The sequence below is a fragment of the Tachypleus tridentatus genome, unplaced genomic scaffold (genome assembly GCF_004210375.1).
Source record: "Tachypleus tridentatus isolate NWPU-2018 unplaced genomic scaffold, ASM421037v1 Hic_cluster_1, whole genome shotgun sequence".
NCBI classification, from domain to species: domain Eukaryota; kingdom Metazoa; phylum Arthropoda; class Merostomata; order Xiphosura; family Limulidae; genus Tachypleus; species Tachypleus tridentatus.
Window position 1 is genome coordinate 779,030 of NW_027467777.1, and position 16,265 is coordinate 795,294.

The 16,265-nt window shown below is 54.0% G+C and overlaps 1 non-coding gene across 1 annotated transcript in view; it reads left to right on the forward strand.

The window, feature by feature from the left end:
• The first annotated feature begins 15,816 nt into the window (after positions 1 to 15,816).
• LOC143242103 (small subunit ribosomal RNA) overlaps positions 15,817 to 16,265 on the forward strand; it is a 1,805-nt gene continuing 1,356 nt past the window's right edge. The window contains exon 1 of the ribosomal RNA XR_013022433.1: positions 15,817 to 16,265. This exon is cut by the window's right edge and continues 1,356 nt beyond it. This is a non-coding gene — a ribosomal RNA (small subunit ribosomal RNA).

The following is a 16,265-nucleotide window of genomic DNA, read 5'->3' on the forward strand; positions in this document are numbered from 1 at the left end:
TCCCGCATAAGCTCTCGCCTTTTACCGCACATAGAAAAGCCGTACTTTTGAGTAGTGATGGCATTAAATGTAGTTTCCTTCTATATATAGGGGACTGGTGAGGCTTGACTGGAATCGACGATGGACGTGGCGTAAGCGTTATCGGCATGTCAGCAGGCTGTTGGCGGCAGGACTGTCGATTCGACTACCGGCACCCGCCGCCTACCGAGGTTATCGTCGGCATTTCGATTACCGGCTCCCGCCGAGTTCCGCAGTTTCTTTCTGCCCTTCGGACAGATAGGCGGTGGAACACGCTACGACGAGTTCGACGGTACTTCGGGTACCCACGCGGAACTCTCCCGCATAAGCTCTCGCCTTTTACCGCACATAGAAAAGCCGTACTTTTGAGTAGTGATGGCATTAAATGTAGTTTCCTTCTATATATAGGGGACTGGTGAGGCTTGACTGGAATCGACGATGGACGTGGCGTAAGCGTTATCGGCATGTCAGCAGGCTGTTGGCGGCAGGACTGTCGATTCGACTACCGGCACCCGCCGCCTACCGAGGTTATCGTCGGCATTTCGATTACCGGCTCCCGCCGAGTTCCCGCAGTTTCTTTCTGCCCTTCGGACAGATAGGCGGTGGAACACGCTACGACGAGTTCGACGGTACTTAGGGTAGCCACGCGGAACTCTCCCGCATAAGCTCTCGCCTTTTACCGCACATAGAAAAGCCGTACTTTTGAGTAGTGATGGCATTAAATGTAGTTTCCTTCTATATATAGGGGACTGGTGAGGCTTGACTGGAATCGACGATGGACGTGGCGTAAGCGTTATCGGCATGTCAGCAGGCTGTTGGCGGCAGGACTGTCGATTCGACTACCGGCACCCGCCGCCTACCGAGGTTATCGTCGGCATTTCGATTACCGGCTCCCGCCGAGTTCCCGCAGTTTCTTTCTGCCCTTCGGACAGATAGGCGGTGGAACACGCTACGACGAGTTCGACGGTACTTCGGGTAGCCACGCGGAACTCTCCCGCATAAGCTCTCGCCTTTTACCGCACATAGAAAAGCCGTACTTTTGAGTAGTGATGGCATTAAATGTAGTTTCCTTCTATATATAGGGGACTGGTGAGGCTTGACTGGAATCGACGATGGACGTGGCGTAAGCGTTATCGGCATGTCAGCAGGCTGTTGGCGGCAGGACTGTCGATTCGACTACCGGCACCCGCCGCCTACCGAGGTTATCGTCGGCATTTCGATTACCGGCTCCCGCCGAGTTCCCGCAGTTTCTTTCTGCCCTTCGGACAGATTGGCTGTGGAACACGCTACGACGAGTTCGACGGTACTTCGGGTACCCACGCGGAACTCTCCCGCATAAGCTCTCGCCTTTTACCGCACATAGAAAAGCCGTACTTTTGAGTAGTGATGGCATTAAATGTAGTTTCCTTCTATATATAGGGGACTGGTGAGCTTGACTGGAATCGACGATGGACGTGGCGTAAGCGTTATCGGCATGTCAGCAGGCTGTTGGCGGCAGGACTGTCGATTCGACTACCGGCACCCGCCGCCTACCGAGGTTATCGTCGGCATTTCGATTACCGGCTCCCGCCGAGTTCCCGCAGTTTCTTTCTGCCCTTCGGACAGATTGGCCGTGGAACACGCTACGACGAGTTCGACGGTACTTCGGGTACCCACGCGGAACTCTCCCGCATAAGCTCTCGCCTTTTACCGCACATAGAAAAGCCGTACTTTTGAGTAGTGATGGCATTAAATGTAGTTTCCTTCTATATATATAGGGGACTGGTGAGGCTTGACTGGAATCGACGATGGACGTGGCGTAAGCGTTATCGGCATGTCAGCAGGCTGTTGGCGGCAGGACTGTCGATTCGACTACCGGCACCCGCCGCCTACCGAGGTTATCGTCGGCATTTCGATTACCGGCTCCCGCCGAGTTCCCGCAGTTTCTTTCTGCCCTTCGGACAGATAGGCGGTGGAACACGCTACGACGAGTTCGACGGTACTTCGGGTACCCACGCGGAACTCTCCCGCATAAGCTCTCGCCTTTTACCGCACATAGAAAAGCCGTACTTTTGAGTAGTGATGGCATTAAATGTAGTTTCCTTATATATATAGGGGACTGGTGAGGCTTGACTGGAATCGACGATGGACGTGGCGTAAGCGTTATCGGCATGACACCAGTCTGTTGGCGGCAGGACTGTCGATTCGACTACCGGCACACGCCGCCTACCGAGGTTATCGTCGGCATTTCGATTACCGGCTCCCGCCGTGTTCCCGCAGTTTCTTTCTGCCCTTCGGACAGATAGGCGGTGGAACACGCTACGACGAGTTCGACGGCACTTAGGGTAGCCACGCGGAACTCTCCCGCATAAGCTCTCGCCTTTACCGCACATAGAAAAGCCGTACTTTTGAGTAGTGATGGCATTAAATGTAGTTTCCTTCTATATATAGGGGACTGGTGAGGCTTGACTGGAATCGACGATGGACGTGGCGTAAGCGTTATCGGCATGACACCAGTCTGTTGGCGGCAGGACTGTCGATTCGACTACCGGCACCCGCCGCCTACCGAGGTTATCGTCGGCATTTCGATTACCGGCTCCCGCCGAGTTCCCGCAGTTTCTTTCTGCCCTTCGGACAGATAGGCGGTGGAACACGCTACGACGAGTTCGACGGCACTTAGGGTAGCCACGCGGAACTCTCCCGCATAAGCTCTCGCCTTTACCGCACATAGAAAAGCCGTACTTTTGAGTAGTGATGGCATTAAATGTAGTTTCCTTCTATATATAGGGGACTGGTGAGGCTTGACTGGAATCGACGATGGACGTGGCGTAAGCGTTATCGGCATGTCAGCAGGCTGTTGGCGGCAGGACTGTCGATTCGACTACCGGCACCCGCCGCCTACCGAGGTTATCGTCGGCATTTCGATTACCGGCTCCCGCCGAGTTCCCGCAGTTTCTTTCTGCCCTTCGGACAGATTGGCCGTGGAACACGCTACGACGAGTTCGACGGTACTTCGGGTACCCACGCGGAACTCTCCCGCATAAGCTCTCGCCTTTTACCGCACATAGAAAAGCCGTACTTTTGAGTAGTGATGGCATTAAATGTAGTTTCCTTCTATATATAGGGGACTGGTGAGCTTGACTGGAATCGACGATGGACGTAGCGTAAGCGTTATCGGCATGTCAGCAGGCTGTTGGCGGCAGGACTGTCGATTCGACTACCGGCACCCGCCGCCTACCGAGGTTATCGTCGGCATTTCGATTACCGGCTCCCGCCGAGTTCCCGCAGTTTCTTTCTGCCCTTCGGACAGATTGGCCGTGGAACACGCTACGACGAGTTCGACGGCACTTAGGGTAGCCACGCGGAACTCTCCCGCATAAGCTCTCGCCTTTTACCGCACATAGAAAAGCCGTACTTTTGAGTAGTGATGGCATTAAATGTAGTTTCCTTCTATATATAGGGGACTGGTGAGGCTTGACTGGAATCGACGATGGACGTAGCGTAAGCGTTATCGGCATGTCAGCAGGCTGTTGGCGGCAGGACTGTCGATTCGACTACCGGCACCCGCCGCCTACCGAGGTTATCGTCGGCATTTCGATTACCGGCTCCCGCCGAGTTCCCGCAGTTTCTTTCTGCCCTTCGGACAGATAGGCGGTGGAACACGCTACGACGAGTTCGACGGTACTTCGGGTACCCACGCGGAACTCTCCCGCATAAGCTCTCGCCTTTTACCGCACATAGAAAAGCCGTACTTTTGAGTAGTGATGGCATTAAATGTAGTTTCCTTCTATATATAGGGGACTGGTGAGGCTTGACTGGAATCGACGATGGACGTGGCGTAAGCGTTATCGGCATGACACCAGTCTGTTGGCGGCAGGACTGTCGATTCGACTACCGGCACCCGCCGCCTACCGAGGTTATCGTCGGCATTTCGATTACCGGCTCCCGCCGAGTTCCCGCAGTTTCTTTCTGCCCTTCGGACAGATAGGCGGTGGAACACGCTACGACGAGTTCGACGGCACTTAGGGTAGCCACGCGGAACTCTCCCGCATAAGCTCTCGCCTTTACCGCACATAGAAAAGCCGTACTTTTGAGTAGTGATGGCATTAAATGTAGTTTCCTTCTATATATAGGGGACTGGTGAGGCTTGACTGGAATCGACGATGGACGTGGCGTAAGCGTTATCGGCATGACACCAGTCTGTTGGCGGCAGGACTGTCGATTCGACTACCGGCACCCGCCGCCTACCGAGGTTATCGTCGGCATTTCGATTACCGGCTCCCGCCGAGTTCCCGCAGTTTCTTTCTGCCCTTCGGACAGATAGGCGGTGGAACACGCTACGACGAGTTCGACGGCACTTAGGGTAGCCACGCGGAACTCTCCCGCATAAGCTCTCGCCTTTACCGCACATAGAAAAGCCGTACTTTTGAGTAGTGATGGCATTAAATGTAGTTTCCTTCTATATATAGGGGACTGGTGAGGCTTGACTGGAATCGACGATGGACGTGGCGTAAGCGTTATCGGCATGTCAGCAGGCTGTTGGCGGCAGGACTGTCGATTCGACTACCGGCACCCGCCGCCTACCGAGGTTATCGTCGGCATTTCGATTACCGGCTCCCGCCGAGTTCCCGCAGTTTCTTTCTGCCCTTCGGACAGATTGGCCGTGGAACACGCTACGACGAGTTCGACGGTACTTCGGGTACCCACGCGGAACTCTCCCGCATAAGCTCTCGCCTTTACCGCACATAGAAAAGCCGTACTTTTGAGTAGTGATGGCATTAAATGTAGTTTCCTTCTATATATAGGGGACTGGTGAGCTTGACTGGAATCGACGATGGACGTAGCGTAAGCGTTATCGGCATGTCAGCAGGCTGTTGGCGGCAGGACTGTCGATTCGACTACCGGCACCCGCCGCCTACCGAGGTTATCGTCGGCATTTCGATTACCGGCTCCCGCCGAGTTCCCGCAGTTTCTTTCTGCCCTTCGGACAGATTGGCCGTGGAACACGCTACGACGAGTTCGACGGCACTTAGGGTAGCCACGCGGAACTCTCCCGCATAAGCTCTCGCCTTTACCGCACATAGAAAAGCCGTACTTTTGAGTAGTGATGGCATTAAATGTAGTTTCCTTCTATATATATAGGGGACTGGTGAGGCTTGACTGGAATCGACGATGGACGTGGCGTAAGCGTTATCGGCATGACACCAGTCTGTTGGCGGCAGGACTGTCGATTCGACTACCGGCACCCGCCGCCTACCGAGGTTATCGTCGGCATTTCGATTACCGGCTCCCGCCGAGTTCCCGCAGTTTCTTTCTGCCCTTCGGACAGATAGGCGGTGGAACACGCTACGACGAGTTCGACGGCACTTAGGGTAGCCACGCGGAACTCTCCCGCATAAGCTCTCGCCTTTTACCGCACATAGAAAAGCCGTACTTTTGAGTAGTGATGGCATTAAATGTAGTTTCCTTCTATATATAGGGGACTGGTGAGGCTTGACTGGAATCGACGATGGACGTGGCGTAAGCGTTATCGGCATGACACCAGTCTGTTGGCGGCAGGACTGTCGATTCGACTACCGGCACCCGCCGCCTACCGAGGTTATCGTCGGCATTTCGATTACCGGCTCCCGCCGAGTTCCCGCAGTTTCTTTCTGCCCTTCGGACAGATAGGCGGTGGAACACGCTACGACGAGTTCGACGGCACTTAGGGTAGCCACGCGGAACTCTCCCGCATAAGCTCTCGCCTTTACCGCACATAGAAAAGCCGTACTTTTGAGTAGTGATGGCATTAAATGTAGTTTCCTTCTATATATAGGGGACTGGTGAGGCTTGACTGGAATCGACGATGGACGTGGCGTAAGCGTTATCGGCATGTCAGCAGGCTGTTGGCGGCAGGACTGTCGATTCGACTACCGGCACCCGCCGCCTACCGAGGTTATCGTCGGCATTTCGATTACCGGCTCCCGCCGAGTTCCCGCAGTTTCTTTCTGCCCTTCGGACAGATTGGCCGTGGAACACGCTACGACGAGTTCGACGGTACTTCGGGTACCCACGCGGAACTCTCCCGCATAAGCTCTCGCCTTTTACCGCACATAGAAAAGCCGTACTTTTGAGTAGTGATGGCATTAAATGTAGTTTCCTTCTATATATAGGGGACTGGTGAGCTTGACTGGAATCGACGATGGACGTAGCGTAAGCGTTATCGGCATGTCAGCAGGCTGTTGGCGGCAGGACTGTCGATTCGACCGGCACCCGCCGCCTACCGAGGTTATCGTCGGCATTTCGATTACCGGCTCCCGCCGAGTTCCCGCAGTTTCTTTCTGCCCTTCGGACAGATTGGCCGTGGAACACGCTACGACGAGTTCGACGGTACTTCGGGTACCCACGCGGAACTCTCCCGCATAAGCTCTCGCCTTTACCGCACATAGAAAAGCCGTACTTTTGAGTAGTGATGGCATTAAATGTAGTTTCCTTCTATATATAGGGGACTGGTGAGCTTGACTGGAATCGACGATGGACGTAGCGTAAGCGTTATCGGCATGTCAGCAGGCTGTTGGCGGCAGGACTGTCGATTCGACTACCGGCACCCGCCGCCTACCGAGGTTATCGTCGGCATTTCGATTACCGGCTCCCGCCGAGTTCCCGCAGTTTCTTTCTGCCCTTCGGACAGATAGGCGGTGGAACACGCTACGACGAGTTCGACGGCACTTAGGGTAGCCACGCGGAACTCTCCCGCATAAGCTCTCGCCTTTTACCGCACATAGAAAAGCCGTACTTTTGAGTAGTGATGGCATTAAATGTAGTTTCCTTCTATATATAGGGGACTGGTGAGGCTTGACTGGAATCGACGATGGACGTGGCGTAAGCGTTATCGGCATGACACCAGTCTGTTGGCGGCAGGACTGTCGATTCGACTACCGGCACCCGCCGCCTATCGAGGTTATCGTCGGCATTTCGATTACCGGCTCCCGCCGAGTTCCCGCAGTTTCTTTCTGCCCTTCGGACAGATAGGCGGTGGAACACGCTACGACGAGTTCGACGGCACTTAGGGTAGCCACGCGGAACTCTCCCGCATAAGCTCTCGCCTTTTACCGCACATAGAAAAGCCGTACTTTTGAGTAGTGATGGCATTAAATGTAGTTTCCTTCTATATATATAGGGGACTGGTGAGGCTTGACTGGAATCGACGATGGACGTAGCGTAAGCGTTATCGGCATGTTAAAACGTTGCCGCCGACTAACCCCAAGGGCCTCATTGCCTCTAGGAGAGATTCGCGATCGATCACGCGACGCGTCCGTTGGCGGGGTTGTGGAGGACGATGCGGACACTACCCGGTAGTTTTAGGACGTTACGTGTACCTTTTCGCTCAAAACTGAGGACCAATTTGACGCAACTCAGGGTTGCGATGCGGAACTCTCCCGCATAGGCTCTCGCCTTTTACCGCACTTTCAAAAGCCGTACTAATGGGTTCTGATGGCATTAAATGTAGTTTCCTTCTATATATAGGGAGCATAGTCTGTCTGAGACGGACTTCAAAGGGAGGACGGCTTTAAGAAATTTTCTCCCATATAGAGTGATGCCAAAGACGGCATGGATGTGAGGCGAGTTCGGTGAAATTTGGAAAGTGGGAGGAAATGGCAAAATCAGTTTGATAGTTAGAAACGTTGTTTTCAGCGTTCATTTTCACCACTTTTCACTCAAAACTGAGGACCAATTTGACGCAACTCAGGGTTGCGATGCGGAACTGCCCGCATAGGCTCTCGCCGTTTACCGCACTTTCAAATGCCGTACTAATGGGTTCTGATGGCATTAAATGTAGTTTCCTTCTCTATATAGGGGGCATAGTCTGTCTGAGACGGACCTGAAAGGGAGTACGACTTTAAGAAATTTTCTCCCGTATAGAGTGATGCCAAAGACGGCATGGATGTGAGGAGAGTTCGGTGAAATTTGGAAAGTGGTAGGAAATGGCAAAATCAGTTTGATAGTTAGAAACGTTGTTTTCAGCGTTCATTTTCACCACTTTTCACTCAAAACTGAGGACCAATTTGACGCAACTCAGGGTTGCGATGCGGAACTTGCCCGCATAGGCTCTCGCCTTTTACCGCACTTTCAAAAGCCGTACTAATGGGTTCTGATGGCATTAAATGTAGTTTCCTTCTATATATAGGGAGCATAGTCTGTCTGAGACGGACTTCAAAGGGAGGACGGCTTTAAGAAATTTTCTCCCGTATAGTGTGATGCCAAAGACGGCATGGATGTGAGGCGAGTTCGGTGAAATTTGGAAAGTGGGAGGAAATGGCAAAATCAGTTTGATAGTTAGAAACGTTGTTTTCAGCGTTCATTTTCACCACTTTTCACTCAAAACTGAGGACCAATTTGACGCAACTCAGGGTTGCGATGCGGAACTTGCCCGCATAGGCTCTCGCCGTTTACCGCACTTTCAAATGCCGTACTAATGGGTTCTGATGGCATTAAATGTAGTTTCCTTCTCTATATAGGGGGCATAGTCTGTCTGAGACGGACCTGAAAGGGAGTACGACTTTAAGAAATTTTCTCCCGTATAGAGTGATGCCAAAGACGGCATGGATGTGAGGAGAGTTCGGTGAAATTTGGAAAGTGGGAGGAAATGGCAAAATCAGTTTGATAGTTAGAAACGTTGTTTTCAGCGTTCATTTTCACCACTTTTCACTCAAAACTGAGGACCAATTTGACGCAACTCAGGGTTGCGATGCGGAACTTGCCCGCATAGGTTCTCGCCTTTTACCGCACTTTGAAACGCCGTACTAATGGGTTCTGATGGCATTAAATGTAGTTTCCTTCTCTATATAGGGGCATAGTCTGTCTGAGACGGACCTGAAAGGGAGTACGACTTTAAGAAATTTTCTCCCGTATAGAGTGATGCCAAAGACGGCATGGATGTGAGGAGAGTTCGGTGAAATTTGGAAAGTGGGAGGAAATGGCAAAATCAGTTTGATAGTTAGAAACGTTGTTTTCAGCGTTCATTTTCACCACTTTTCACTCAAAACTGAGGACCAATTTGACGCAACTCAGGGTAGCGATGCGGAACTATTCCGCTTGGTCCCTTGCCTTTACCGCACTTTGAAATGCCGTACTAATGGGTTCTGATGGCATTAAATTTAGTTTCCTTCTCTATATAGGGGCATAGTCTGTCTGAGACAGGATTGTAACATTGTGTTAAGCCTCCTCTCACCTTTTAACCCGGCGTGCCCGGGACCTGTGGGCTGGTCACGGCCCGTTTCCACACAGGTGGTGAGTACTAGCGAAAACGACTGCCGATAGTGTTAAGAAATGGCCGAACAAAGAATGTAAGAGGCCGAGAGATATTGAATGAACGAACGTAATGGTGGATTGAAACAATATATTGGAGCGAAAAGAATGTTGCGAGAAGTGATGGTTTTAAGAACACTGTGCGGCGTTTTCCTAGTAAGTTTGTCGTTCTACCCGTCTCGGTGGATTCGGCACCACCTGTAACGGTGGTTTTTGACGTGCCTCGGTGGAAGAGGTTACTGTCGTAAAATATATGGGTAGCTGTTTCCCGTTCCCTCTCGGTCCGTGCGGGGATAAAAGCAGTACGTGCGTTCGACCGCACGCCTACGAGTTAATCCGAGCGATTAGCCGGTCTCAGTCAGAGACACACGGGATGCTGGACCCGCAGCGTGCTCTGCACGAGTCGTTGAATTTCAGCTTGTCAAACCAAGGGTCCGAGCGGCCCTTCCCTTTCACGGGGCATGTTATTTACGGTGACTGTTTCCCTTTCTCTCTCGTTCCGAGCGGGGATAAAAGCAGTACGTGCGTTCGACCGCACCCCTACGTGTTAATCAGAGCGATTAGCCGGTCTCAGTCAGAGACACACGGGATGCTGGACCCGCAGCGTGCTCTGCACCAGCCGTTGAATTTCAGCATGTCAAACCAAGGGTCCGAGCGGCTCTTCCCTTTCACGGGGCAAGTCAATAACGGTGACTGTTTCCCTTTCCCTCTCGGTCCGAGCGGGGATAAAAGCAGTACGTGCGTTCGACCGCACCCTACGTGTTAATCCGAGCGATTAGCCGGTCTCAGTCAGAGACACACGGGATGCTGGACCCGCAGCGTGCTCTGCACCAGCCGTTGAATTTCAGCATGTCAAACCAAGGGTCCGAGCGGCTCTTCCCTTTCACGGGGCAAGTCAATAACGGTGACTGTTTCCCTTTCCCTCTCGGTCCGAGCGGGGATAAAAGCAGTACGTGCGTTCGACCGCACCCTACGTGTTAATCCGAGCGATTAGCCGGTCTCAGTCAGAGACACACGGGATGCTGGACCCGCAGCGTGCTCTGCACGAGCCGTTGAATTTCAGCATGTCAAACCAAGGGTCCGAGCGGCTCTTCCCTTTCACGGGGCAAGTCAATAACGGTGACTGTTTCCCTTTCCCTCTCGGTCCGAGCGGGGATAAAAGCAGTACGTGCGTTCGACCGCACGCCTACGAGTTAATCCGAGCGATTAGCCGGTCTCAGTCAGAGACTCACGGGATGCTGGACCCGCAGCGTGCTCTGCACGAGTCGTTGAATTTCAGCTTGTCAAACCAAGGGTCCGAGCGGCCCTTCCCTTTCACGGGGCATGTTATTTACGGTGACTGTTTCCCTTTCCCTCTCGTTCCGAGCGGGGATAAAAGCAGTACGTGCGTTAGACCGCACGCCTACGAGTTAATCCGAGCGATTAGCCGGTCTCAGTCAGAGACACACGGGATGCTGGACCCGCAGCGTGCTCTGCACGAGCCGTTGAATTTCAGCATGTCAAACCATGGGTCCGAGCGGCTCTTCCCTTTCACGGGGCACGTCAATATCGGTGACTGTTTCCCTTTCCTCTCGGTCCGAGCGGGGATCACGGGGCACGTCAATATCGGTGACTGTTTCCCTTTCCCTCTCGGTCCGAGCGGGGATAAAAGCAGTACGTGCGTTCGACCGCACGCCTACGAGTTAATCCGAGCGATTAGCCGGTCTCAGTCAGAGACACACGGGATGCTGGACCCGCAGCGTGCTCTGCACGAGTCGTTGAATTTCAGCTTGTCAAACCAAGGGTCCGAGCGGCCCTTCCCTTTCACGGGGCATGTTATTTACGGTGACTGTTTCCCTTTCCCTTTCCCTCTCGGTCCGAGCGGGGATAAAAGCAGTACGTGCGTTCGACCGCACGCTACGAGTTAATCCGAGCGATTAGCCGGTCTCAGTCAGAGACACACGGGATGCTGGACCCGCAGCGTGCTCTGCACGAGTCGTTGAATTTCAGCATGTCAAACCAAGGGTCCGAGCGGCTCTTCCCTTTCACGGGGCACGTTAACAACGGTGACTGTTTCCCTTTCCCTCTCGGTCCGAGCGGGGATAAAAGCAGTACGTGCGTTCGACCGCACGCCTACGAGTTAATCCGAGCGATTAGCCGGTCTCAGTCAGAGACACACGGGATGCTGGACCCGCAGCGTGCTCTGCACGAGCCGTTGAATTTCAGCATGTCAAACCAAGGGTCCGAGCGGCTCTTCCCTTTCACGGGGCACGTCAATAACGGTGACTGTTTCCCTTTCCCTCTCGGTCCGAGCGGGGATAAAAGCAGTACGTGCGTTCGACCGCACGCCTACGAGTTAATCCGAGCGATTAGCCGGTCTCAGTCAGAGACACACGGGATGCTGGACCCGCAGCGTGCTCTGCACGAGTCGTTGAATTTCAGCTTGTCAAACCAAGGGTCCGAGCGGCCCTTCCCTTTCACGGGGCATGTTATTTACGGTGACTGTTTCCCTTTCCCTCTCGGTCCGAGCGGGGATAAAAGCAGTACGTGCGTTCGACCGCACGCCTACGAGTTAATCCGAGCGATTAGCCGGTCTCAGTCAGAGACACACGGGATGCTGGACCCGCAGCGTGCTCTGCACGAGCCGTTGAATTTCAGCATGTCAAACCAAGGGTCCGAGCGGCTCTTCCCTTTCACGGGGCATGTCAATAACGGTGACTGTTTCCCTTTCCCTCTCGGTCCGAGCGGGGATAAAAGCAGTACGTGCGTTCGACCGCACGCCTACGAGTTAATCCGAGCGATTAGCCGGTCTCAGTCAGAGACACACGGGATGCTGGACCCGCAGCGTGCTCTGCACGAGTCGTTGAATTTCAGCTTGTCAAACCAAGGGTCCGAGCGGCCCTTCCCTTTCACCAGCGGGGATAAAAGCAGTACGTGCGACCGCACGCCTACGAGTTAATCCGAGCGATTAGCCGGTCTCAGTCAGAGACACACGGGATGCTGGACCCGCAGCGTGCTCTGCACGAGCCGTTGAATTTCAGCATGTCAAACCAAGGGTCCGAGCGGCCTTCCCTTTCACGGGGCACGTCAATACGGTGACTGTTTCCCTTTCCCTCTCGGTCCGAGCGGGGATAAAAGCAGTACGTGCGTTCGACCGCACGCCTACGAGTTAATCCGAGCGATTAGCCGGTCTCAGTCAGAGACACACGGGATGCTGGACCCGCAGCGTGCTCTGCACGAGTCGTTGAATTTCAGCTTGTCAAACCAAGGGTCCGAGCGGCCCTTCCCTTTCACGGGGCATGTTATTTACGGTGACTGTTTCCCTTTCCCTCTCGGTCCGAGCGGGGATAAAAGCAGTACGTGCGTTCGACCGCACGCCTACGAGTTAATCCGAGCGATTAGCCGGTCTCAGTCAGAGACACACGGGATGCTGGACCCGCAGCGTGCTCTGCACGAGTCGTTGAATTTCAGCATGTCAAACCAAGGGTCCGAGCGGCTCTTCCCTTTCACGGGGCACGTGAACAACGGTGACTGTTTCCCTTTCCCTCTCGGTCCGAGCGGGGATAAAAGCAGTACGTGCGTTCGACCGCACCCTACGAGTTAATCCGAGCGATTAGCCGGTCTCAGTCAGAGACACACGGGATGCTGGACCCGCAGCGTGCTCTGCACGAGTCGTTGAATTTCAGCATGTCAAACCAAGGGTCCGAGCGGCTCTTCCCTTTCACGGGGCACGTGAACAACGGTGACTGTTTCCCTTTCCCTCTCGGTCCGAGCGGGGATAAAGCAGTACGTGCGTTCGACCGCACGCCTACGAGTTAATCCGAGCGATTAGCCGGTCTCAGTCAGAGACACACGGGATGCTGGACCCGCAGCGTGCTCTGCACGAGTCGTTGAATTTCAGCTTGTCAAACCAAGGGTCCGAGCGGCCCTTCCCTTTCACGGGGAATGTTATTTACGGTGACTGTTTCCCTTTCCCTCTCGGTCCGAGCGGGGATAAAAGCAGTACGTGCGTTCGACCGCACGCCTACGAGTTAATCCGAGCGATTAGCCGGTCTCAGTCAGAGACACACGGGATGCTGGACCCGCAGCGTGCTCTGCACGAGTCGTTGAATTTCAGCTTGTCAAACCAAGGGTCCGAGCGGCCCTTCCCTTTCACGGGGCACGTCAATAACGGTGACTGTTTCCCTTTCCCTCTCGGTCCGAGCGGGGATAAAGCAGTACGTGCGTTCGACCGCACGCCTACGAGTTAATCCGAGCGATTAGCCGGTCTCAGTCAGAGACACACGGGATGCTGGACCCGCAGCGTGCTCTGCACGAGTCGTTGAATTTCAGCTTGTCAAACCAAGGGTCCGAGCGGCCCTTCCCTTTCACGGGGCATGTTATTTACGGTGACTGTTTCCCTTTCCCTCTCGGTCCGAGCGGGGATAAAAGCAGTACGTGCGTTCGACCGCACGCCTACGAGTTAATCCGAGCGATTAGCCGGTCTCAGTCAGAGACACACGGGATGCTGGACCCGCAGCGTGCTCTGCACGAGCCGTTGAATTTCAGCATGTCAAACCAAGGGTCCGAGCGGCTCTTCCCTTTCACGGGGCAAGTCAATAACGGTGACTGTTTCCCTTTCCCTCTCGGTCCGAGCGGGGATAAAAGCAGTACGTGCGTTCGACCGCACGCCTACGAGTTAATCCGAGCGATTAGCCGGTCTCAGTCAGAGACACACGGGATGCTGGACCCGCAGCGTGCTCTGCACGAGTCGTTGAATTTCAGCTTGTCAAACCAAGGGTCCGAGCGGCCCTTCCCTTTCACGGGGCATGTTATTTACGGTGACTGTTTCCCTTTCCTCTCGTTCCGAGCGGGGATAAAAGCAGTACGTGCGTTCGACCGCACGCCTACGAGTTAATCCGAGCGATTAGCCGGTCTCAGTCAGAGACACACGGGATGCTGGACCCGCAGCGTGCTCTGCACGAGCCGTTGAATTTCAGCATGTCAAACCAAGGGTCCGAGCGGCTCTTCCCTTTCACGGGGCACGTCAATATCGGTGACTGTTTCCCTTTCCCTCTCGGTCCGAGCGGGGATAAAAGCAGTACGTGCGTTCGACCGCACGCCTACGAGTTAATCCGAGCGATTAGCCGGTCTCAGTCAGAGACACACGGGATGCTGGACCCGCAGCGTGCTCTGCACGAGTCGTTGAATTTCAGCTTGTCAAACCAAGGGTCCGAGCGGCCCTTCCCTTTCACGGGGCATGTTATTTACGGTGACTGTTTCCCTTTCCCTCTCGGTCCGAGCGGGGATAAAAGCAGTACGTGCGTTCGACCGCACGGCTACGAGTTAATCCGAGCGATTAGCCGGTCTCAGTCAGAGACACACGGGATGCTGGACCCGCAGCGTGCTCTGCACGAGCCGTTGAATTTCAGCATGTCAAACCAAGGGTCCGAGCGGCTCTTCCCTTTCACGGGGCACGTGAACAACGGTGACTGTTTCCCTTTCCCTCTCTGTCCGAGTGGGGATAAAAGCAGTACGTGCGTTCGACCGCACCCTACGAGTTAATCCGAGCGATTAGCCGGTCTCAGTCAGAGACACACGGGATGCTGGACCCGCAGCGTGCTCTGCACGAGTCGTTGAATTTCAGCATGTCAAACCAAGGGTCCGAGCGGCTCTTCCCTTTCACGGGGCACGTGAACAACGGTGACTGTTTCCCTATCCCTCTCGGTCCGAGCGGGGATAAAAGCAGTACGTGCGTTCGACCGCACGCCTACGAGTTAATCCGAGCGATTAGCCGGTCTCAGTCAGAGACACACGGGATGCTGGACCCGCAGCGTGCTCTGCACGAGTCGTTGAATTTCAGCTTGTCAAACCAAGGGTCCGAGCGGCCCTTCCCTTTCACGGGGAATGTTATTTACGGTGAATGTTTCCCTTTCCCTCTCGGTCCGAGCGGGGATAAAAGCAGTACGTGCGTTCGACCGCACGCCTACGAGTTAATCCGAGCGATTAGCCGGTCTCAGTCAGAGACACAAGGGATGCTGGACCCGCAGCGTGCTCTGCACGAGCCGTTGAATTTCAGCTTGTCAAACCAAGGGTTCGAGCGGCCCTTCCCTTTCACGGGGCACGTCAATAACGGTGACTGTTTCCCTTTCCCTCTCGGTCCGAGCGGGGATAAAAGCAGTACGTGCGTTCGACCGCACGCGTACGAGTTAATCCGAGCGATTAACGATTGTCTTTTGTTACGAAAGACGTTCTGTTCCCACTGCTGATGCGACGAGTTTCGGGTAACCATGCCGAGACATCGGAATATGCATCATTTTCGATATAGCTTAGTGTGGGTTGAGCTGTCCTCCGAAGGTCGGTTCTTCCTGATACGCCCTAGTTTGTTTCGTTTTATCGGAACTGTTGTTTTGGAGAACTCGTACTCTAGAGTGTGTAAGAGGTCTGTCTCGTGATTGGTGACACGAAGTAGACAGAGAACGGCAGGCGTGTATCTAGCCACGCGTCTGCCGATTCGAGAGTGGTGTTTCTACTCGCCGTTGGAGCGGGTGGCTTGCACCGAACGAGAAAAGATACCTGGTTGATCCTGCCAGTAGTCATATGCTTGTCTCAAAGATTAAGCCATGCATGTCTAAGTACATGCCGAAATAAGGTGAAACCGCGAATGGCTCATTATCCAGCCGTTGTTCCTTAGATCGTACTTTCCTACTTGGATAACTGTGGTAATTCTAGAGCTAATACATGCAACAAAGCTCCGACCTCACGGGACGAGCGCATTTATTAGACCAAGACCAATCGGACCTCGGTCCGCAAATGATGGTGACTCTGGATAACTTTTGGCTGATCGCACGGTCTAGCACCGGCGACGCATCTTTCAAGTGTCTGCCTTATCAACTGTCGATGGTAGGTTATGCGCCTACCATGGTCGTAACGGGTAACGGGGAATCAGGGTTCGATTCCGGAGAGGGAGCCTGAGAAACGGCTACCACATCCAAGGAAGGCAGCAGGCGCGCAAATTACCC